Source organism: Saccopteryx leptura, chromosome 1 (assembly GCF_036850995.1).
Source record: "Saccopteryx leptura isolate mSacLep1 chromosome 1, mSacLep1_pri_phased_curated, whole genome shotgun sequence".
In the NCBI taxonomy this organism is placed as follows: Eukaryota; Metazoa; Chordata; class Mammalia; order Chiroptera; family Emballonuridae; genus Saccopteryx; species Saccopteryx leptura.
In genome coordinates, this window is record NC_089503.1 from 340,727,530 (window position 1) to 340,750,818 (window position 23,289).

Genomic DNA, 23,289 nt, shown 5'->3' on the forward strand with positions numbered 1-23,289 from the left:
AGTACTACCGATTGATGCTGACCAGTTTTAAACCCCATTGATCTGGGTTCCAATTCTTGCTCTTGAACATTAGCTTTTACCTGGGGAAATTACTTGCTTTTCCAAGCCTGAGTTTCTACAGAGATCAAACAGAGAAAGTGATGTTCTTTTATACCTCCCTATTTTACCCCATTCTCTCATTTATAATACTATTCTCTTTCTCAAAATTTCTTAGAACTAGCAAGTCATATAATAGTTTTTTCTACTTAGCACCATGTGTAAAAGTTACCTGGTTTTTACATCTGTTATCTTGTCCATCACCAGGACTGATATGATTGCTTTGTTATTGTTTGCATCTATGTTTTCTTCCTTTATCACATGATGGTCCCCTTTTCCAAAAGTCACACCTTCAGTCAAATAGACCAGGGGTTCCTAGGACACAAGTAACATCCTTCATTCAAGAGTGTAATGTAGAGCATAGACATATGGCCATTGACCACAAATAGGAAAATCACCCTAAATTCTGCTCAGGTGGATGCCTACCTGCGGCCTCATTGACAGTCAAGACTTTGGGACATGATTAGATTTGTAAGCTATGACAAACACAGAATTTCTTCTCCAATCCACTAAGAACTCCCTGTTCCAAATGCTTGTAGAATTTATATGACTTTCATCCCCCACACACTTTTTGTTTATTCAAATATTTTATTTTATTTTTTTATTTTATTTTTATTGATTTTAATTTATTGGTTTACATAGATTCAAGTGTCCCACCAAATGTATCTCCCCCCACCAACCCCTTGGTCCCTTTGACACCTCCCTTGCCCACTCCACCCAATGCCTTCCCCCCTTTTCTCCAGGATTTACTGTCCTGCTCTCTATAATGCTGTGTTATGTATATATAATTTCACTAATCTCTTTCCCTTCTCTGATCCCATCCTCTCATCCCCTTTCCCTCTGACTGCTTTCCTTCTAGTCCCTTTGATCCTGCCTCTGCCTCTATTTCATTCTTCAGTTCACATTCTCCATTAGATTCCTCAAATCAGTGAGATCATATGATATTTATCTTTCTCTGACTGGTTTATTTCACATAGCATAATAATATCCAGGTCCATCCATGTTGTCACAAAAGGTAAGATTTCCTTCTTTTTTATGGCCACGTAGTATTCCATTCTCTCTCTCTCTCTCTCTCTCTCGCTCTCTCTCTATATATATATATATAATATATATATTATATATATATAATATATATATTATATATATAAAACAGCTTTTTAATCCACTCATCCACTGATGGACACTTGGGCTGTTTCCAGATTTTGGCTATGGTACACAATGCTACAATAAACATGGGGGTGCATTTTTTCTTTTAAATTAGTGATTTGGTGTTCTTAGGATATATTCTTTAAAGTGGTATAGCTGGGTCAAAAGGCAGTTCCATTTTTAATTTTTTGAGAAATCTCCATACTATTTTCCACAGTGGCTGCACCAGTCTGCATTCCCACCAGCAGTGCAGGAGGGTTCCCTTTTCTCCACATCCTCGCCAGCACTTGTTGTGTGTTATTTTGTTAATGAGCGCCATTCTGACAGGTGTGAGGTGGTATCTCATTGTAGTTTTAATTTGCATTTCTCTAATGATTAGTGATGTTGAGCATTTTTTCATCTGCTTATTGGCCATCTGTATGCCCTCATTGGAGAAGTGTTTATTCATTTCTTTTTTCCATGTTTTGATTGGATTGTTAACCTTCCTGCTGTTCAGTTTTACAAGTTCTTTATAAATTTTGTTTATTAACTCCTTATCATATGTATTGTCAACTATGTTCTCCCATTGTGTAGTTTGTCTTTTTATTCTGTTCATATTGTCTTTAGCTGTGCAAAAGCTTTTTAGTTTGCTATAGTCCCATTTGTTTTTCCTATCCTTTATTTCACTTGCCCTTGAAGATAAATCAGCAAATATATTGCTGCGAGAGATGTCAGAGAGCTTACTGCCTATGTTTTTTTTGCAAGATAATTATGGTTTCATAACTTACATTTAAGTCTTTTATCTATTTTGAGTTTATTTTTGTAAATGGTGTATGTTGGTGGTCTAGTTTCATTTTTTTGCAAATACCTGTCCAATTTTCCCAACACCATTTGTTAAAGCAACTAACTATCTTTACTCCTTTGTACACCCTTACCTCCTTTGTCAAGTATCAATTGGCCATAAAGGTGTGGGTTTATTTCTGGGTTCTCTGTTCTGTTCCATTGATCTATATGCCTGGACTTATGACAGTACCATGCTGTTTTGAGTACAATGGCCTTGTAGTATTACTTGATATCAGGAAGTGTGATACCACCCATTTTATTCTTCTTTTTCAAGATTTCTGAGGCTATTCATGTTCTGTTTTGGTTCCATATAAAATTTTGGAATATTTGTTTTATATTCTTGAAGTATGCCATTGGTATTTTAATAGGAATTGCATTGAATTTATAAATTGCTTTGGGTAATATAGACATTTTAGTAATGTTTATTCTTTCTATCCATGAACACGATATATGCTACCAATTGTATGTATCTTCCTTGATTTCTCTTATCAATGTTTTATAATTTTCTGAGTATAACTCTTTAACCTACTTGGTTAAATTTACTCCTAGGTACTTTATTTTTTTGTTGTTAAAATAGTGAAGGGGATTTCTCTTTCAAAGAGTTCATTTTTGGTATATAAAAATGCCTCTGATTTCTAAATATTAACTTTATATCCTGACACATTGCTGAATTCATTTATCAGGGCCAGTAATTTTTTGACTGAGACTTTAGGGTTTTCTATGTACAGTATCATATCATCTGCAAATAATGATAGTTTAACTTCTTCTTTTCCAATTTGGATGCCTCTTATTTCTTCTTCTTGTCTGATTGATGTGGCTAGGACTTCCAGAACTATATTGAATAAGAGTGGTGACAGGAGCACTCCTGCCTTGTTCCTGGTCTTAAGGGAATTGATTTTAATTATTGACCATTGATCATGATGTTGGTTGTGAGTTTGTCATAGATGGCCTTATCATGAGGTGTGTTCTCTGTATTCCCACTTTGCTGAGAGTTTTGATCATAAATGGATGCTGGATTTTATCAAATGCTTTTTCAGTATTTATTGATTTTATCATGTGGCTTTTCTCCTTCCTTTTGCTTATGTAATGAATCACATTGATTGATTTGTGAATATTTTACCAGCCTTGCCTCCCCAGAATAAATCCCATTTGATCATGCTGTATGATTTTTTCATGTATTGCTGGATTCAGTTTGCTAATATTTTGTTGAGAATTTTAGCATCTATATTCATCAGAGATATTGGCCTCTAGTTTTCTTTCTTTGTGGTGTCTTTGCCTGGCTTTGGAATGAGGATTGTGCTAGCCTCATAAAAGGAGTTTGGAAGTTTTCCCTCCTCTTGAATTTTTTGAAATAGCTTAAGAAGGATAGAGTTAGTTCTTCTTTGAATATTTTTTAGAATTCGCCTGTGAAGCCATCTGGACCAGAACTTTTGTTTGTTGGGAGTTTTTTGATAACTGTTTCAATTTTATTTGTTGTAATCAGTCTAAGTTTTCTGACTCTTCCAGATTGATTATTGAATGATTATATGTTTCAAAGAATTTGTCCATTTCACCTAGGTTGTCTAATTTGGGGGCATACAGTTCTTCATAACATTTTCTTACAATCCTTTGTATTTCTTCTATATCAGTTGTTACTTCTCTCTCATTTCTAATTTTATTTATTTGAGTTCTCTCTCTTTTTCTTGGTGAGTCTGGTTAAAGGTTCGTCATCTTGTTTACCTTTTCAAAGAACCAACTCTTGGTTTCATTGATCTTCTGTATTGTTTTTTTAGCTTCTATATCATTTATTTCCACTTTGATCTTTATTATTTTCTTCCTTCTACTTCCTCTGGGCTTTACTTGCTGTTCTTTTTCTAGTTCTTTTAGATGCAGTGTTAAGTTGTTGATTCAAGCTTTTTCTTTCTTGTTAAGGTATGTCTGTAATGCTATGAACTTCCCTCTCAGGACTGCTTTTGCTGTGTCCCATAAATTTTGAGTTGTTGTATGTTCACTTTCATTTGTTTCAAAGAAATTTTTTATTTCTTCCTTGATTTTATTGTTAACCCATTTGTTATTTAATAACATGCTATTTACTTTCCAAGTATTTGAATGTTTTTCAGTTTTTCTATTGTAGTTGATTTCTAGTTTCATACCAATGTAATCAGAGAAGATGCTTGATATGATTTCAATCTTCTTAAATTTATTGAGACTCGTTTTCTATCTTAATATGTGGTCTGTCCTAGAAAATGTACCATTAGAACTTGAAACAAAATGTATATTCTGCTGCTTTAGGATGAAAAGTTCTGAAGATATCTATTAAACTCAGTTGATCTATACAGTGGTAGTCAACCTGGTCCCTACTGCCCACTAGTGGGCATTCCAGCTTTCATAGTGGGCAGTAGCAGAGTAACCAAAGTATAAATAAAAAGATAGATTTAACTATAGTAAGTTGTTTTATAAAGGTTTATTCTGCCAAACTTAGTGAAAATCCAACATAAAGTATTTGGTAAGTAATTATTATTATATACTTTAACTTGCTGTAACTCTGCTTTATAAATTTTATAAAGTAAAGTTACTTCCCTACTTTATAAATCACCATTACTGTAGAACTGGTGGGTAGTTAGAAAATTTTACTACTAACAAAGGTACAAAAGTGGGCGGTAGGTAAAAAAAAAGGTTGACTACCCCTGATCTAGTGTGTCCTTAAAGGCTGCTGTTTCTTTGTTGATTTTTTTTTTCTTGAGAATCTATCCATTGATGTTAGGGGGGTATTAAAATCCCCTACTATTATAATGTTGCTGTTGATCTCACCCTTTATATCCATCAAAGTCTGCTTTATATATTTAGGTGCTCCTATATTAGGTGCATAGATATTTATAATGGTTATATCATCCTATTGGATTGCTCACTTTATCATTATGTAGTGACCTTCTTTATCCCTTGCTATAGTTGTTGTTTTAAAGTCTATTTTGTCAGATATAAGTATTGCTACCCCAACGTTTTTTTCATTTCCATTTGCATAAAATATCTTTTTCCACCCTTTCACTTTCAGTCTACGTGTATCTTTTGTTTTGAGGTGGGTCTCTTTTAGACAGCATATGTACGGGTCCTGTTTTCTTATCCATGCAGCTACCCTATGTCTTTTGATTGGAGTTTTCAAGACATTTACATTTAAGGTTATTTTTGATATGTAGTTGTCTATTGCCATTTTATTCTTTAAATCTACATTCCTCTTTTTCTAGATTGTTTTTTCTTTATTTTCCTTTGTTCTGTTTACAACAGGCCCTTTAACATTTTTTGCAGCATTGGTTTGGTTGTAATGAATGCCTTGAGTTTTATTTTGTCTGAGAAGCTTTTTATTTTTCCTTCAACTTTAACCAATAGCCTTGCTGGATAAAGAAGTCTTGGTTGTAGGCTCTTGTTCTGCATTACTTTGAATATTTCTTGCCATTCTCTTCTTACCTCAAGTGTTTCTGTTGAAAAGTCAGATGTAGTGACATCAGAGAAATGGCACTGTGAGGGGTGCTTCCGATATTGCTCCCTGAAATTTCAACAAATTCAACAACTAGAGATAGAAAAACAATTCCAGGAGCATCTGAAATACACATACATCAAACAAAGGTACAATTGGGTGAAAAGGTGGCTGAATATATAATCCACTCTGAGGGAAATAAGACAGAGAATGGAGTATTCTGCTTTCCTCACTGATCTGAGGAAAGGCTGCTTTCTCTTGGAACTGAAAGGAAAGGAGGGCTGGGGGAGAAGGAAGAAGCTGGGCTAGGGTAGAGATATTCAAGCTGAGGAGAGAGTGTGCCCATGGCTCAGCCCACGCGGAGCTAACGCTGGCGGCAGACCCCGGCAGAGGGGGGCAATCAGTTGCCAGCAGAGACTGATACCAGAGTGTTTTGGGGGTTTGTTTACTCCTGGTATCCCATTCGGCAAGCACCAGCAGTGTGTGAGTACATTCACCTGGCACTTTGGGTGTGTATGCCTGCATTCCCAGATGGAGGGGCTGGGTTGAAGACTGTCAGCAGTGGCCCTCTGTGTGGGCTGTGGCCAGAGTTTCTGTATAATCCAAGCTTCTCGAACAACAGCACACAGGAAGTGTGCAAGAGCCAGCTCCCCTACACACAGACCTGTCTGGGAGCGGCGCCTCTGCCAGCTATACAGGCTAATAAAGCACAGTCCCAGGGAAGAGAACTGTGGAAGTGGTGGGAGGTAGGGCTCTCAGGCAGCTTGCAGGCAGCTTCTGGAGAGCAGACCCATAGAACACTGAATGAAGCCTAACCCGCAGTCCACTCACTGCCCAGCTGGCTTATGCTGGCAGCTGTAGCTGACAAAGCCTCCTTTCCCAGGCCTGTGATTTAAGAGGACCCAGAGGAAAGACTTGATAGTTCTTAGGGCCCCTTGCTCTGCAGGCAGTGGCTGGGGCACCTTACTGCCAGCCGATACAAGTTAAAAAGTATAGTCCCATGGAACAGACCTCAGAGAACAATGCGGAAATTGGGTGGGCTGGGCTGTAGGCCTGCCAACAAGGCAGAAGCCTGTGGAAAGCAGACCCATGGAGCGCTAAGGCAAATTTAACTAGACCTACCCAGGTAACCTTAGAAAGGAGCTTGACCAGAAATCAGCTCACTCCCCTGCCTGCTTGAGCTGGTGGCTCTGGTTGACAAACCTTTCATACACAGAGCTGTGCTTTGAACGAACCTGGAAGAGGGACTTGGCCGCTTTTGGGACCTCTTGCTCTGCAAGAAGTGGCTGGAGCATCTTCCTGCCAGCTGATACAGGTTACAAAGTGCAAAAAGCCTGGAAAGAGTAGACCCGTGGAAAGCTGAGGCATACTAGACATGCCTAGAGGCTCATAGAAAGACACCTGAAAAGCAATTGGCTCCCAGCTCTGGCTGATTATGCTGGTGGCTCAGGCTTGCATAGCCTTACCCAGAATCCTGCTTTGAATAGGGATGTGGAGGGATTTGGCAGCTCCTAGAGCCTCTTGCTCTCCATGCAGTGGCTGGGGTAACTTAACAGCTGGGTCCCAGGCTGCTGGTTCAGGAAGGAGAGATTTGGGGAGAGGCTCTGGGAAAATAAACTCTCCCATTGTCAGAGCCTGCAAGTGCTAACAAGCCCAACCTACCAACGGGACTGAGGCCTAGTTTATGTCATCACCATAGCGACAGAACAGAAAATCTCTGCCTAAGAGTGCCACAGAGGCAGAACTTGGGGTACAGTGCAACCGGCCAAAAAGATAGAGAAGAAAGAAAAAGGAAGAAGATAACTTCTCAAAATCAGGAAAATCCACAGTCTTTATAACTTTTTCCAATTTTTTCATGTATTTTTTATCTATTTGTTTCTTTTTTTTCCTTCTGCCTAGGTCATTTTATCCTCTTTCCATTTTTTCTTTTCATTTTGAACTTTAATACCAATAGATGTTACATTTTTTATTCTTTTTTTTCTATGTGAGTTACATTTCAAAAAGCTTAACTCTATTTCTCTCTCTCTCTCTCTTTATTTTGTTTCTTTTCTCTTTCATTTTTTCTCTCATTTTAATCTCACTCACAAATTATTTTATTCTAGATTCAAATTTTTTCTTTGTGTGCTTTTTACTTCACTTTTTATCTCTTTAGCAGTTCCCCCAACTCCAGCTCTCCATTCTACGTAGTTTTTGTTCCACTTAATACAATAGAATTTTCATTTTTTACTGTATTTTTTCTTTTTTCTCTTTTTCTTTTTTTTTCTTTTCTCTTTCACTATTTCTCTTATTCAACCATCATTTAAAAGCAAATTATTTTATTTTTGATCTAATTTTTTTCCTTGTGGTATTTTGTGTGTTCTTGCTTCGTTTTTTGCCTCTTTGTAACATCCCCCAACTCAGGCCCTCTGTTCTCCATACTTTTGTTCCACTTAGCACAATAGAATTTTCTGTTTTTCACTGCATTTTCTCAAAAAAAAATTTTTATCAACTCTTATTAGTGTTATTAACAATACCACTCTCAAATGCAACTAAGGAAAAAGAAATATAATATCATGGATACAAAAGACAGAGATGTAGCTCAGATAGATGAGAAAAACTCTATAGAAAAAAATTTCAATAGCTTGGAAACCTTGGAGTTAAATGACAAAGAATTCAAAATTGAAGTCCTAAAAATACTCAGTGATATATAAGAAAGCACAGAAAGGCAATTTAGAAAGCTCAAAAAACATTTCAATGAACAGAAAGAATACATCATCAAGCAAATTGAAAGTATAAAAACAAATCAAATATAGATGAAGAACTCAATTCATGAACTGAAAAACAAGGTAACAAGCTTAGCCAATAGAATAGGCAAGATAAAGGAGAGAATTAGTAACATAGAAGACAGGCAACTAGAGGCACTACAAAGAGAAGAGGAGAGAGACTCACAAATTAAAAAAATAATAATAAAGCCCTACAGGAATTGTCTGACTTCATCAGAAAGAGCAACATAAGAATAATGGGTATATCAGAAAAAGAAGAGAGAGAAAATAGAATAGAGAATATATTCAAACAAATAATAGATGAGAACTTCCCAAGCCTGTGAAAAGAACTAAAGCCCCAAATTCAAGAAGCAAACAGAACACCGAGTTATCTTAACCCTAACAAACCTACTCCAAGGCACATCATAATGAAATTGGCACAAAACAATAACAAAGAAAAAATTCTCAAGGCAGCCAGGGAAATGAAGAATACAACACATAAAGGAAAACCCATTAGATTATTAACAGATTTCTCAGCAGAAAATCTAGAAGAAAAAAGAGAGTGGGCCCCAATATTTAAAGTTCTGAAAGAAAGAAACTCTAGCCAAGAATACTATACCCATCAAAGCTATCCTTAAAATACAAAGAAGAAATAAAAACATTCATAGATACAAAAAAGATGAGGAAAATTATCATCAGAAAAGCCCCACTCCAGGAAATACTAAAGGGGGTTTCCAACTAGATAAAAAGAACAAAACAAAACAAAACTACAAGTAAAAGCTTCATCAAGATTGCAATAAAAACAAGATTAATCTGTGACAACAGAAACAAAAAAGGGGAGAAGACAAAGATTAACAGTAGCAAGGGAGGATGGAGTGTAAAAGCACTCATGAGGTAATGTACTACAATGAACATAATATGTATTATTTTTATTACTTAATAGTAACCAGCCCTGAAAAAAACATCACAGAAGCACGTGGCTTGAAAAAAAAAAGTAACAGAGGAAAGAAGTATGGATTACAACCAAACAAAAACAAATGATAGGAAAACAAAAGGGAAGAACCAAACAAGATACAAAACTAACAGAAAGCAATATATATAATGGCAATAAGAAACCCTCAAATGTCAATAATTACACTAAATGTAAATGGATTGAATTTACCAATAAAAAGACACAGAGTAGTAGAATGTATTAAAAATGAAAATCCAACTATATGCTGCCTACAAGAAACACATCTAAGCTACAAGGATAAAAACAAATTCAAAGTGAGAGATTGGAAAACAATACTCCAACCAAATAACATTCAAAAAAAAGCAGGTGTAGTAATACTCATATCTAACAATGTTGTAGTAGTCAACATTGTTTACCTATGAGACAGAAAAAGTAATCAGAAATAAAAACAGTCATTTCATAATGATAAAGGGGCTATTGAATCAAGAAAACATACCACTTCTTAATATATATGCACCAAACCAAGGAGCACCAAAATATATAAGACAACTACTGACTTGACCTAAAAACAAAAACTGACAAAAATACAATCATATTGGAGACCTTAATACACAGATGACAGCTTTAGATCGTTCATCCAAATAGAAAATTAATAAAGAAATACCAGCCTTAAATGAAACACTAGAACAATTGGATATGATAGACATCTACAGGATATTTCATCCCAAAGTGCCAGAGTATACATTTTTTTCTAGTGTACATGGAACATTCTCAAGAATTAACCATATGTTGGGCCACAAAAATAAAATCAACAAATTCAGAAAGATTGAAATTATACCAAGCATGTTTTCTGATTATAAAGCCTTGAAGTTAGAATTCAACTGCAAAAAAGAGGTAAAAAAAACCCATAAAAATGTAAAATCTAAACAATACAGTTTTAAAAAATGAGTGAGTCAAAGAAGAAATAAAAACAGAGATCAAAAGATACATACAAACAAACGAAAATAAAAATACAACATATCAGAATCTCTGGGATGTAGCAAAAGCAGTAATAAGAGGGAAGTTCATATCACTATAGGCCTATATGAATAAACAAGAGAGAACCCAGGTAAACCACTTAACTTTACATCTTAAGGAACTAGAAAAAGAAGAACAAAAACAACCCAAAACCAGCAGGAGAAGAAATAATAAAAATCAGAGCAGAAATAAACAAAATAGAGAATAGAAGAGCTATAAAAAAATTAATAAAACAAGGAGCTGGCAGTGGTAGAGTGTTGGCCTGGCATGCAGGAGTCCCAGTTTTGATTCCTGGCCAGGGGACACAGGAGAAGTGCCCATCTGCTTCTCCACCCCTCCCCCTCTCCTTCCTCTCTGTCTCTCTCTTCCCCTCCTGCAGCCAAGGCTCCATTGGAGCAAAGTTGGCCCAGGCACTGGGGATGGCTTCTATGGCCTCTGCCTCAGGCACTAGAATGGCTCTGGATGCAACAGAGCAATGCCCCAGAGGGGCAGAGCATCGCCCCCTGGTGGGCATGCCAGGTGGATCTTGATAGGGCGCATGAGGGTGTCTGTCTGACTGCCTCCCCATTTCCAACTTCAGAAAAAAACACACACACAAAAAAACCCCAAGGACTTGGTTCTTTGATAAGATCAACAAAATTGACAAACCCTTGGCAAGACTGACTAGGAAGAAAGAAAAAGGACTCATATAAACAAAATCCAAAATGAAGAAGGAGAAATCACCACAGATATCATAGATATACAAAGAATTATTATAGAATATTATGAAAAACTATATGCTACAAAATTTAACAATATAGAAGAAATGGATAAATTCCTAGAACAATACAATCTTTCTAGACTGAGTCATGAAAAAGTAGATAGCCTAAACAGACCCATAAGCAGGGAGAAAATAGAAACAACTATCTAAAACTTCCCCCAAAATAAAAGTCCAGGACCAGATGGCTATACTAGTGAAGTCTATCAAACATTCAAAGAAAACTTGGTTCCTATTCTACTCAGTCTTCCAAAAAATTCAAGAAGAAGCAATACTGCCAAACACATTTTATGAAGCCAACATAAGCCTCATACTGAAACCTGGCAAAGACAACAACAACAACAACAAAAAGTAACTACAGACCAATATCTCTAATGAATACAAATGGTAAAATACTAAGCAAAATACTAGCAAATCAAATACAACAACACATTAAAAAAATAATTCATTATGACCAAGTGAGATTCATTCCAGAATCACAAGAATGGTTCAACATATGTAAAACAGTTAACAATACACCATATCAACAAAACAAAAAACAAAAATCATATGATCTTATCAATAGATGCAGAAAAGGCATTCGATAAAATATAACATCATTTTATGTTTAAAACACTTAACAAAATGAGTATAGAAGAAAAATATCTCAACATAATAAAGACCATTTATGATAAACCATCAGCTAACGTCATATTAAATGGCATAAAACTTAGGACTTTTCTCCTAAATCAGGAAGAAGACAAGCTTGTCCACTCTCTCCACTCTTATTCAACATAGTGCTGGAAGTTCTAGCCAGAGCAATCAGACAAGAGAAAGAAATAAAAGGCATTTACACTGGGAAAGAAGAAGTAAAGTTTTCACTTTTTGCAGATGATATGATTCTAAATATCGAACCCAAACACTCCACAAAAAGACTACTAGAAACAATAAACCAATACAGTAAGGTCACAGGATACAAAATTAATATACAAAAGTCCATTGCCTTCCTATATGCCAATAATGAAACAGAATACGAGCTCAAAAAAATAATCTCCTTCATGGTTGCAACAACAAAATAAAATAAAATACCTAGAAATAAACATAACAAAGAATGTAAAGGACCTTTATAATGAAAACTAAAAAGCGTTGTTAAGGGAAATCAAAAAAGATATAATGAAATGAAAAAATATTTCTTGTTCATGGATATGAAGAATAAATATAGTGAAAATGGCCATAATACCCAAAGGAATATACAAATTTAATGCAATTCTCATCAAAATTCCAATATAATTTTTTTAAAGAAATGGAACAAAAAATCATCAGGTTTATATAGAACTATAAAAAACCTGAATAGCCAAAGCAATCCTAAGGAAAAAGAATGAAGCTGGGGACATTACAATACCTGACTTAAAATTGTATTATAGAGCCTCGATAATCAAAACAGCATAGTATTAGCAGATAAAACAGACACACCAATGGAACAGAATATAAAGCCCAGAAATAAAACCACATGTATATGGTCAAATAATTTTCGATAAAGGGGCCAACAACACACAATGGAGAAAAAAAGCCTCTTCAACAAATGGTGCTGGGAAAACTGGAAAGCCACATGCATAAGAATGAAACTCAACTACAGTTTGTTCCCTTGTACTAAAATTAATTCAAAATGGATCAAAGACCTAAATATAAGACCTGAAACAATAAATTACATAGAAGAAAACATAGGTACTAAACTCATGGACCTTGGTTATAAAGAGTACTTTATGAATTTGACTCCAAAGGCAAGGGAAGTGAAGGAAAAGATAAATGAATGGGACCACATCAGTTTAAGAAGCTTTTGCACAGCAAAAGAAACTGACAACAAAACAAACAGACAGCCAACTGAATGGGAGATGATATTTTCAAACAACAGCACAGATAAGGGCCTAATATTCAAAATATACAAAGAACTCATAAAACTCAACAATAAACAAGCAAACAATCCAATAAAAAAATGGGAAGAGGACATGAACAGACACTTCTCTCAGGAAGAAATACAAATGGCCAACAGAGATATGAAAAGATGCTCATCTTCATTAGCTATTAGAGAAATGCAAATCAAAACTACAATGAAATATCACCTCACACCTGTTAGATTAGCTATTATCAACAAGACAGGTTATAACAAGAGAGACTGTTATTGGAGAGACTGTGGAGAAAAAGGAACCCTCATTCATCATTGGTGGGAATGTAAAGTAGTACAACCATTATGGAAGAAAGTATGGTGGTTCCTCAAAAAACTGAAAATAGAACTACCTTATGACCCAGAAATTCCTCTACTGGTATATACCCCCAAAACTCGGAAACATTGATATGTAAAGACACATTCAGCCCCATGTTCATTGCAGCATTGTTCACAGTGGCCAGGACATGGAAACAACCAAAAAGCCCTTCAATAGATGACTGGATAAAGAAGATGTGGCACATATACACTATGGAATACGACTCAGCCATAAGAAATGATGACATTGGATCATTTACAGCAAAATAGTGAGATCTTGATAACATTATACAAAGTGAAATAAGTAAATCAGAAGAAACCAGGAACTGCATTATTCCATACGTAGGTGGGATATAAAAGCAAGACTCAGGGACAGGGACAAGAGTGTGGTGGTTACGGGGGGTTGGAGGGAAAGGGAGAGGGAAAGTGGGAGGGGGAGGGGCACAAAGAAAACTAGATAGAAGGTGACAGAGGACAATCTGACTTTGGGTGATGGGTATGCAACATAATCAACTGTCAAAATAACCTGGAGATGTTTTCTCTGAACCTATGTACCTTGATTGATCAATATCACCCCATTAAATTAATTTTAAAAAAAGAAAAGTCAAATGTTACCCTTATGGGGACTCCTTTCTAGGTGATTGACTGCTTTTCCCGTGTAGCTTTTACTATTCTTTCTTTATCTCTTAGTTTTAGTATTTTAATTATGATGTGTCTTAGTGTAGGTCTCTTTGTGTACCTCTTTAATGGGACTCTCTGTGCTTTTTGAACTTGTGCGACTTCTTCCTTCATCAATTTAGGAAAGTTTTTAGCTAATTTTTTTCAAACAGATTCTTTACCCCTTGTTCTTTCTCTTCTTCTTCAGGAACCCCTATGATGCAGATGTTATTTCTCTTCATGTTGTCACAGAACTCTCTTAGAGTTTCCTCAAACGTTTTGATTCTCTTTTCTTTTCACTCCTTTGTTTCTGTGTTTTCATTTATCTTGTCCTCTAAGTCGCTGATTTGATTCTCTGCTTCATCCAGCCTGCTGTTTATTCCTTCTAGTGTAGTCTTTATTTCTGATATTGTAATTGTCCTTTCTGTTTGATTCCTTTTATGACTTTAATGTCCTTTTTATACTTGCTATTTCTTTATTTAGGTTCTCATTATGTCCATCCATTGTAGCTCTATGATCCTTGAGCATCCTGAAGATCATTATTTTAAACTCTGCATCTGGTAATTTGGTTACTTCCATCTCATTCAGTTCTTTTTCTGGGTATTTCTCTTGTTGATTCATTTGGATTACATTTCTCTGTCGTCCCATTTTTTTTCTGTGTTCCAATTGCAAGCTTCCTAGGTTAAGGCAGCTGAGGTTGTTATAGGGAATGCAGCCCTTCTTCCAGGGCTTAATCCCTCAGCCTCTGCTGGTTGATCAGATTTTAATTCTCCCTAACAAGGTGAGCCACATAAAAGTCTTAATTTCACTGCTGTTTGTTTGCTGAGCCCAGCAGGAAACTTTTGTGATTAGGATGGGGGTAGTGGGCATATCTTGCTCTTTGGCCCCAACTGAAACTCTATCCAGGCCTTTTTTTTCTGTATGGTAAGTCCACAGGAATGCCATGGGTGTGACCTCTGAGAGCCAGAAGATGTGATTTGCCCAGCTACTCTCTGGGAGCAGGGTGTGTTCTCCGTATCAGAAGTGGGAGGTGTAGTTCAGGTCTCCCAGGAAACCTGAGTCACTGCCCCTCCCCTTTACTTCCTCCTTTCCAAACAGCCTTTTGTGCTGTTTGGCGCTAGAGAGCTTTCTGGAGGTGGATCAATTTGTCTTACGTTAGGCTCATACTGGAAGGAGGGATTGCCTTTCCCCATGCATATGGCCACCTCAGTATTGGGGAATGACTCAGCACAGGTATTCTTCTCCCCATCACCATTTGTGTCCCTGTGCCTCAATCTCCCCATTCTCCTCATGCAAGACCAGTCCTATCAGCCCACCTTGTCTGCAGAGCCCCAAGCAAGTGGACATGAGCAAGATTCTCTGTGCTTGCCCTTTAAGGGTGGATCTACTTCTACGCAAGCCATTTCCACAGACAGAAATCCTGCTCTTCTCCCCACTCAATGCTGTCAGGCTGTCTCTTCCAGTCTCTGGGTCTCTAGGCTGGGGCTCCGGTCCTGGAGCTGAGGACCCCCATTTCCCATGGTCTCTCTCCCCACAGTGAGAGTTTCTCTGGACCCTCAGCTGCCCCTCGCTCCTGGGAGCAGGGGAGCCCCCACTGCATCCCCACACTTCCTACTAGTCTTAGTGTGGTTTCTTCTGTGCTCCTTGGTTTTTGAGTCCTGTTCTTTTATTCCAAAGTTGGTTTTCCATGATGATTGTTCTTAAATTAATTTGTAATCCAGTTTGATCCTGGGAGGTGGCAGTTTGTTATGTCTGCCTACTCCGCTACCCTCTTGGAATCTCTCTCATTTGCTCTTGCTTTATAATATGCTGTCCACTTGTTTTTCTTTTAAGGTGGAAAGCATAGTGGTTAGACAATTATATAATTTATGAAATGGTTTCTTAATCATTTAAGTACCCATCTGGCACTATATATAGTTATTACAATATTATTGACTATATTCCCTATGCTGTACTTTATCCTCATGACTACTTTGTAACTATCAAGTGTACTTCTTAATCCTTTCACATTTTTCACTTAGTCACCCAACTCCCCTCCCATCAGGAAACCCTCAGTATGTTCTCTGTATCTATGAGTCTTCTTCTGTTTTGTTTGTATATTTTGTTCTTTAGATTTCACATATAAGCAAAATCATATGGTATTTGTCTTTCTGTGTGACTTATTTCACTTAGCATAATACCTCCCAGGTCCCTCTATGTTGTCATAAATGGCAAAATTTTGTTCTTTTTTATGGCCAAGTAATATTCTACATCTTCTTTATCCCCATGTCTATTGATGGGCACTGGGGTTGCTTTCATATTTTGGCTATTGTAAATTACACCACAGTGAACATAGGCGTGCATATATTTTTCAAATTAGTGTTTTAGATATCTTTGGATATATACCTAAAAGTGAAATTGCTGCATATCAGGTAGTTATATTTTTAATTTTTTGAGAAACCTCTATAATGTTTTCCATACTGATTGCACCAGTTTGCAATCCTATCAATAGTATGTGAGGGCTCTCTTTTCTCCACATCCTCTGCAACACTTGTTGATTTAGTAATGATGGCCATTCTGACAGGTATGAGGTAATATTTTATTGTGATTTTAATTTTCATTTATCAGATAATTTGTGACATTGAGCATGTATTCATATGTCTATTGGCCACCTGTATGTTCTCCTTGGAGAAGTGTCCATTCAGGCTTTTTGCCCATTTCTTAATTGCTTTTTTTTTTAGTATTGAGCTGTATGAGTACTTTATAAATTTTGAATATTAACTTCTTATTGGATATGTCATTGGCAAATATCTTCTTTTATTCATTAGGTTGTCTTCTCATTTTCTTTATGGTTTCCTTTGCTGTACAAAAACTTTTTAGTTTAATGTCCCATTTGTTTATTTTTTGTTTTGTTTCCAGTGCCTAAGGATATTAGCAGATAAAAATACTATTTAGAGCAATGTCAAATATCTTACTGCTTATGTTTTTTCCTAGGAATCTTATGGTTTAAAGTTATACATTGAAGTCTTTGTTTTAGTTTAATTTTTTTCATGTATCTGTTCAATATTTTCAACACCATTTATTGAATAGATTATCTTACCCTATATGTTCTTGCCTTCTTTGTCATAAATTTCTGAGTTCTCTATTCTGTTCCATTGATCTATGCCTGTTTTTATGCTATGCTGTTTGATTACTATAGACTTGTAATATAGATTCACATAAGGTAGTGTGATACCTACAAGTTTGTTCTTTCTCAAGATTGCTGTGTTTCTCCAAGATGTTTTATGGTTCCATATAAATTTTAGAATTAATTGTTCTAGTTCTATAAAAACTGCCATCAGTATTTTGATAGGAATTGCATTGCATCTGTAGATTACTTTGGGTGGTGTGGACATTTTATTGATGTTAAGTCTGCCTATCCATGAGCATGGTATATTTTTCATTTTATTTCTTTCTTCACTTTTTTTCCTTAATGTCATATATTTGTCTGAGTAGAGGTTTTTTAGTTTTTTTACATCCTTGGTTAAATTTATTCACAGGTATCTTATTCTTTCTTTCTTTCTTTTTTTTTTTTTTTTTTTTTTTTTTTGTATTTTTCTGAAGCTAGAAGTAGGGAAGCAGTCAAACAGACGCCCATATGCGCCTGACTAGGACCCACCTGGCATGCCCACCAGGGGGCAATGCTGTGCCCATCTGGGTGTCACTCCATTGTGGCTGGAGCCATTCTAGCACCTGAGACAAAGACCATGGAGCCATCCTCAGCGCCTGGGCCAACATTGCTCCAATGGAGTCCTTGCTGCAGGAGAAGAAGAGAGAGACAGATAGGAAGGAGAGGGGGAAGGGTGGAGAAGCAGATGGGCACTTCTCTTGTGTGCCCTGGCTGGGAATTGAACCCAGGACTTCCACATGCTGGGCCGATGCTCTACCACTGAGCCAACCAGCCAGGGCAGTATTTTATCCTTTTTGATGCAATAGGAAATGGGATTGTTTTCTTAATTTCTCCATCTGATAGTGTCTTAGTGTATAATAATTCAATTGACTTGTGAATTTTTTTTTTGTGTGTGTGTGTGACAGAGTCAGACAGAGGGACAGATAGTGACAGACAGACAGGAAGGGAGAGAGATGAGAAACATCAATTCTTTGTTGTGACACCTTAGTTGTTCATTGATTGATTTTTCATATGTGCCTTGACCAGGGGGCTACAGCAGACCAAGTAACCCCTTGCTCGAGCCAGCGACCTTGGGTTCAAGCTGGTGAGCCTTGCTCAAACCAGATGAGCCTGCACTCAAGCTGGTGAGCTTGGGGTCTCAAACCTGGGTCTTCAGCATCCCAGTCCGATGCTCTATCCACTGCGCCACGGCCTGGTAGGCTGTGAATATTATTATTGTATTCTACTTGAACAAATTTACATATTAGTTCCAGTAATTTGGGGTGGAATTGTTATGATTATTTCTATATAATATCATCTCATCTTCAAATACTGAGTTTTACTTCTTTTTTTCCAATCTTGATGTCTTTTATTTTTTCTTCTCATCTGATTGCTGTGACTTTTATCCAATACTATGTTGAATAAAAGTGGTGAAAGTGGACAACTCTGACTTGTACCTGATCTTAAGAAAAATACTTTTAGCTTTTCCTTGTTGAGTATATTAGCTGTGGGTTTATTGTATATGGTCTTTATTATGTAGGTATACTCTTTCTATTCCCATTTTGCTGAGAATTTTTAACAAATGGTCACTGGATTTTGTCAAATGCTTTTCTGCATCTATTGATATGATCATATAATTTTTATTCTTCACTTTGTTTATGTGGTATGTTACATTAATTAATTTGCAGACTTATTTCAATGAATCAACATTGAATCTCAGGAATAAATCCCACTTAATCATGGTGTATAATCTTTTTAATATATTGCTGAATTTGTTTTGCTAACATTTTGTTTAGAATTTTTGCATCTGTGTTAATCAAGAATTTGGCCTATAATTTTCTTTTATTTCTTTTATTATTATTATTTATTTATTTATTTATTTATTTATTTATTTTGCAATGTCTTTGTCTGGTTTTGGAATCAAAATAATGCTGGTCTTGTAAAATGAGCTTGGTAGCCTTTCCTCCTCTTGAGTTATTTAGAATAGTTTGAGAAGGATAGATGTTAATTCTTCTTTTAGTGTTTGGTAAAACTCACCTGTGAAGCCATCCAGTCCAGGACTTTCGTTGTCAGGATTTTATTGATTTCTGATTCAATTATGTTAGCAGTAATTGGTCTGTTAAGATTTTGTGTTTCTTCTTGATTCAATCTTAGAAGATTGTATGTTTCTAGGAATTTATCCATTTCTTCCAGGTTGCCCAATTTGTTAGCATATAATTGTTTATAGTATTTTTTGATAATCCTGTGTGTTTATATGGTGTCAGTTGTCACTTCTTTTTCATTTCTGATTTTATTCATTTGGGTTCTTTCTCTTCTTGATGAGTCTGGTTAAAAGTTTATCAATCTTGTTTATCTTTGCAAAGAACCAGCTCTTGGTTTTATTAATTTGTTATATTGTTTTCTTAGGTGCTAGTTTGTTTATTTCTGCTCTGAACTTTATTATTCTTCTCTTTCTACTTACTTTGAACTTCACTGTTCCTTTTTTAAAGTCTTTAGGTGTAAGATTTATCTAATTTTTAAAAAATTTCTTGAGATAGGCCTGTAATGCTATAAATTTTTCTTTTAAGATGGTTTTTGCTGTCTTAGATTTTGGATTTTTGTGTCCTTATTTTCATTTGTTTCAAGCTATCTTTCAACTTCTTCTATGATCTCATGTTAACCCATTCTATGTTTAGTAACATATTATTTTGCCTCCATGTCTATGTGTGTTTTTTTGTTTTTTTTTTCTTTTTAATTGATTCTCGTTTCATACCATTATGATTAGAGAAGATGCTTGATAAGATTTCAATCTTCTTAAAAATTTTTAACTCTTACTTAAATGACTTTCAGTTGTATTTTTTTACAGAAACAATGAGTGGTTATTCATGGCACTTGGTAATTTGTCCAGACATGAAAGAAGGTGTATGAAATCAGTAAATGCCATTTGAAAGAGTCTTCTGTCCCAAATTCTAGATAGGTCTACTCAGAAAAATCCAATGATATTTTACACGACTTTATAAATGGAATTTTCTTCTATTCTTATCCATTTCTTGGAGTTTACAGACCCATTCATATTCTCCCCTATTTAGAACCAAAGGTTTCTTTTTGAAGAGATCTTAGTTTTAAGGTAAAAATTGGTCTAAGTTCCTGAATTCCCACTTTTTTCACTTTTGAATATGTATCTGTGAAATCTAAAGAAGATATTATCCCATTGATTATAGAATATGGCAACCTACCTTCCAATAAACTGAAGATTCTGAGGTAAAAGAAATGCAAACATCCCTCCAATAGAGTGATCCAGCCATGTTGTAAAATTATTCAAAATTATTTCAGGTATGTGTTCTGTGAGGTCTTTGCCTCTTCTCTCAATTTCTTTATGCAGACAAACACTGCTCATTTTAAAATGGCCCATTTAGCAAATGATTTACTTATTCCATTTGGTGTTTTACAGTCTTCATTAATAACTATCAGATCTATGAAATCTCTTGAGATATACTGTGGAATAATTTTTTTTCATAGCCAGTCCTCTTCTGTAATAAACATGCAAGTTTGGTATAACTGTGGAGAGCTGTTCACAGAGTCATACTGCTCTCCCATGAGGTTTATCTAATGTTGCAATGAGAATCTTGGGAGAATTTGTCTTTTGAAATAAGAAGCAAATTCATCTGTAACTTTATCATAAACAACCTCTTTATCATTAAGGCCTAGTGTAGTTTTATAAGACTCTCACTGGTATCAATGGTCTTGGATATAGGCTTTGGTGGAACCTTATCACCAAGAGCCTCTCTCTCTTTTTTAAGTTTTTTCTTAGCTTCCAACTTTTCCTTCTGCTGCTATTTCCACCATGTGAACATCAAGTGCCACTGCTGTTTATTTTTAATCTTTAAAATGCTAAAGTCTGGAGGTAAGGCAGACATTTTGGGGGGCTGGACCCCACTTGCCATTATCTGATCCTCAATGACTGAAGCCTCTTGAAGTCTTTGGTAGCAACTTTGCATTTCAATCTTTCTTTTTGTTGCTCCAGTCTTCTCTATGGTGTTTGCTACCCAATCTTCTTAAATGTATTAATGCTTGGTTTATGTCCTAACTAACATGTTCTATCTTAGAAAATGTTTCATGTGAACTTGAAAAGAATGTATATTTTGCTGCTTGGGGTAAAATGTTCTGATATATCAATTAAAATTATGTGATCTAGTGTGTCATTTAAACCCACCATTTTCTTGTTAATTTTCTGTCTGGAACATCTATCTATGGATGTCAATGGGGTGCTAAAATCCCCTTTTATGACTATTAATGTTTATCTCTTCCTTTATATCCATCAAGATTTGCTTTACATATTTAGGTGCTTCTCTGTTGGGTATGAAAATGTTTACAAGTGTTATATTTTCTTGTTAACTTGTTTCCTTTATCATTATGTAGTGTACTTCTTTGTCTCTTACTATAGCCTTGCTTGAAAGTCTAGATATCAGATACAAGTAATGCTACCTCAGCTTTTTTTTTGTTTTCATTTGTGAGAAATATCATATTCCATTCTTTTACTTTTAGTCTATGTATACCTTTTATTCTGAGAAGGTTTCTTGTAGACAGCATATATGTAGGTCTTGTTTTCTTATTCACTCAACTACCTTATGTCTTTTGATTGGGGCATTTAAACCATTTATATTTAAATTGATTATTTATAATTCACTGGGGGACAATGTTTTTTATTTTCTGTTGCATGAGGTTTTAGAACTATTTCTATATATTTCTGCAATGCTGATTCCAAATCTGAAATCCATTTTTGGTGCATGCTCCAGTTTTTATGCAATTTTAATTTCTTTCTGTTACAGTTAATGGCATGCATTGGTTTTTAAATTGGAGTTAAAGGAAAACAACTCTTGGATTGAACATAACAACAAGGCAATCAATGTTTTACAAATCACTTTTACATCATTGTAGTTGTTTTTAAATGTAAAAAATTATTATCTGACAAAAATACCCTCTTATTTTGTTTTAAGATTGAATCATGGCTTCTTCGAGTAGGCATAAATATAAGAATAGTCCTGACACTTTCTGTTTATACTTCAACATCAAAGGCACAATATTTCATCATTTGTGACACATGCATATATTACCTATTTTCAAGTTCCCCTTGGTGATCAAGACAAGAATCAAGCTCCTCATATTGTGTGTCATAATTGTGAGGAAATGCTTCATGACTGGACAAAAAGAAAATGCAAAGGAATGCCTTTTGGTATTCCCATGGTTTCCATGAACTTAAGGACCACAGCAGTGACTGTTATTTCTGTCTGATACAAAAGGCATTGGCAAGAAAAAACAGCACATGATCACATATCCTAATATTTCTTCAGCAATACGACCTATCCCACACTCTGAGACACTCCCAGTCCCAGTTTTCAATGGTTTTATTTCTTCTAAGGATGAAGAAAGTGAACATGGTGATCAAGTGTATTTTGATAAGATGCATGAGGAATCTGAAGGGTCCTCTTCTGATGCCAAGCAGTCATTAACCCCTTAGCAGTTTAGCCAACCCAAATTGAATGACTTACTAAGAATGAAATAAAAATTGTCCTCAACTTTCTGAAGTATGAAGAGCATAACTGGATCATTTGTGTGGATCTTAAAATGGTAAATTTCCTGCTAGGACAACAGAGAGGTTTCACAAAGTATCCTTGCTTTTTGTGTTTGTGGGACAGCCAAGCTCAGGAGAAACACTGGACACAGAAGGAGTGGCCTAAACGTGAAGCTCTGGAAGTAGGGATGCAAAATATTGTGAATGAACCTGTAGTTAATCGAGACAGGATCATTTTTCCCCCACTTCACATCAAACTTGGCTTAATGAAGCAGTTTGTTCAGGCTTTAAATAGAGAAAGTGAATGCTTTCAACATATTATTTCTGCTTTTCCTGCCTTGTCTTTTGAGAAGATAAAATTAAGTGTATTCGATAGACCTCAAATTTGAACCCTCATACGTGAAGAAGAATTTGCTAGGAAGATGAATAAGGAGGAGAAAGCAGTATGGCAGTCTTTTGTGGCAGTTACAAAAAACTTCCTTGGCAACAAAAAAGCAGAAAACTATGAACTTCTGGTTCAAAGAATGATGTTGGCTTTCCGTGAAATTGCATGTAACATGAGTGTTAAAATTCATTTCCTTAACAGTCACCTTGATAAGTTTCCCGAAAATCTTGGAGCTGTTAGTGATGAGCAGACTACTGCTGGAGCATCAAACAAGATTGTCCTCAACAAGTACACAAATGCAAGAGCTACAAATGCAAATTTTTGCCTGAATAGAATTTAAATAAGTTT

General features: G+C 35.7%; 1 pseudogene; it reads right to left on the minus strand.

Annotated features, from left to right (window-relative positions):
- Positions 1-19,998: 19,998 nt before the first annotated feature.
- LOC136388429 (ribosome production factor 1 pseudogene) overlaps positions 19,999-23,289 on the minus strand; it is a 33,384-nt pseudogene continuing 30,093 nt past the window's right edge.